This window comes from Atractosteus spatula, unplaced genomic scaffold (genome assembly GCF_055471065.1).
Source record: "Atractosteus spatula isolate fAtrSpa1 unplaced genomic scaffold, fAtrSpa1.hap1 Scaffold_32, whole genome shotgun sequence".
Classification (NCBI taxonomy): Eukaryota; Metazoa; Chordata; class Actinopteri; order Semionotiformes; family Lepisosteidae; genus Atractosteus; species Atractosteus spatula.
Window position 1 is genome coordinate 262,501 of NW_028296860.1, and position 2,500 is coordinate 265,000.

Here is a 2,500-nt window from a genome sequence, read left to right on the forward strand (position 1 = left end):
CTGTCAGGCTCCCCCGCCTGCCCTGGGGCAGGCCGGGGTGCCGAGGGCGCCCCCCGCACACCTGCGGGGCTGGCCGCCCTCTGTCAGGCTCCCCCGCCTGCCCTGGGGCAGGCCGGGGTGCCGAGGGCTCAGCCCGCACACCTGCGGGGCTGGCCGCCCTCTGTCAGGCTCCCCCGCCTGCCCTGGGGCAGGCCGGGGTGCCGAGGGCGCCCCCCGCACACCTGCGGGGCTGGCCGCCCTCTGTCAGGCTCCCCCGCCTGCCCTGGGGCAGGCCGGGGTGCCGAGGGCGCCCCCCGCACACCTGCGGGGCTGGCCGCCCTCTGTCAGGCTCCCCCGCCTGCCCTGGGACAGGCCGGGGTGCCGAGGGCTCAGCCCGCACACCTGCGGGGCTGGCCGCCCTCTGTCAGGCTCCCCCGCCTGCCCTGGGGCAGGCCGGGGTGCCGAGGGCGCCCCCCGCACACCTGCGGGGCTGGCCGCCCTCTGTCAGGCTCCCCCGCCTGCCCTGGGACAGGCCGGGGTGCCGAGGGCGCCCCCCGCACACCTGCGGGGCTGGCCGCCCTCTGTCAGGCTCCCCCGCCTGCCCTGGGGCAGGCCGGGGTGCCGAGGGCGCCCCCCGCACACCTGCGGGGCTGGCCGCCCTCTGTCAGGCTCCCCCGCCTGCCCTGGGACAGGCCGGGGTGCCGAGGGCTCAGCCCGCACAGCTGCGGGGCTGGCCGCCCTCTGACAGGCTCCCTGCGTGCCTGGGGAGAGGCCACCCCTGTTTCGGCCTCTCCCTCGTACCCGGGACCACGCCACCGCTGACTCGGCCTGCCCACGTGCCTGGGACAAAGCCACCCGAGTTTCGGTCCTGCCACATACCCGGGACCACACCACTCCAGAATCGGTCCTCCCACATACCCGGGACCACACCACTCGACTTTCGGTACTCCCACATACCCGGAGATACGCCACCGCAACTTCCGTACCCGGTGCCTGCAAGGGAGCGAACCTGGAATCCAAGCCCAGCTTGTGGAGCTCTGCCTGGGCTTGAGCGGGGTGGATTCATCCCCTTAAAAGCTCCATGAAAACGAAAAAGTCTTTTTTTCACCCCGGGAGCGCTCTCAGGCGGTTGCATGCCTCCTGCTAGGCCTGGGCCAAGCCTCCAGGCTTGTGAAAAGGGGAAAAGCACCACAGCAGCGGCGTCTGAGGCACCCGGCTCCCGGTTCGACCGCGAGCAGTGCTTTCGGTTCAGACAGGGGGATCCAAGCCTCCCTGCCCGGGAAATATGCCCCCCGCCTGGGGATGGACTCCGGCCATGCCCCCTGCTGCAGACTTAAGCCCCCTTCCGATTATTTAGACCCATTCAGCGCCGTCCAGCGGGCCGGCCACCTGGTCACCCCCGACAGATTCGGGACGCCTGGTCACCCGGGGGACTTAGTCTTTTTTACGATCGGCTTTAAAGGGGCCTGGTCACCCGGGGGACTTAGTCTTTTTTACGATCGGCTTTATAGGGGCCTGGTCACCCGGGGGACTTAGTCTTTTTTACGATCGGCTTTATAGGGGCCTGGTCACCCGGGGGACTTAGTCTTTTTTACGACCGGCTTTATAGGGGCCTGGTCACCCGGGGGACTTAGTCTTTTTTACGACCGGCTTTATAGGGGCCTGGTCACCCGGGGGACTTAGTCTTTTTTACGATCGGCTTTATAGGGGCCTGGTCACCCGGGGGACTTAGTCTTTTTTACGATCGGCTTTTCGGAGGCCTGGTCACCCGGGGGACTTAGTCTTTTTTACGATCGGCTTTATAGGGGCCTGGTCACCCGGGGGACTTAGTCTTTTTTACGATCGGCTTTATAGGGGCCTGGTCACCCGGGGGACTTAGTCTTTTTTACGATCGGCTTTATAGGGGCCTGGTCACCCGGGGGACTTAGTCTTTTTTACGACCGGCTTTTCGGAGGCCTGGTCACCCGGGGGACTTAGTCTTTTTTACGATCGGCTTTTCGGAGGCCTGGTCACCCGGGGGACTTAGTCTTTTTTACGATCGGCTTTATAGGGGCCTGGTCACCCGGGGGACTTAGTCTTTTTTACGATCGGCTTTAAAGGGGCCTGGTCACCCGGGGGACTTAGTCTTTTTTACGATCGGCTTTATAGGGGCCTGGTCACCCGGGGGACTTAGTCTTTTTTACGATCGGCTTTAAAGGGGCCTGGTCACCCGGGGGACTTAGTCTTTTTTACGATCGGCTTTATAGGGGCCTGGTCACCCGGGGGACTTAGTCTTTTTTACGATCGGCTTTATAGGGGCCTGGTCACCCGGGGGACTTAGTCTTTTTTACTATCGGCTTTATAGGGGCCTGGTCACCCGGGGGACTTAGTCTTTTTTACGATCGGCTTTATAGGGGCCTGGTCACCCGGGGGACTTAGTCTTTTTTACGATCGGCTTTATAGGGGCCTGGTCACCCGGGGGACTTAGTCTTTTTTACGACCGGCTTTTCGGAGGCCTGGTCACCCGGGGGACTTAGTCTTT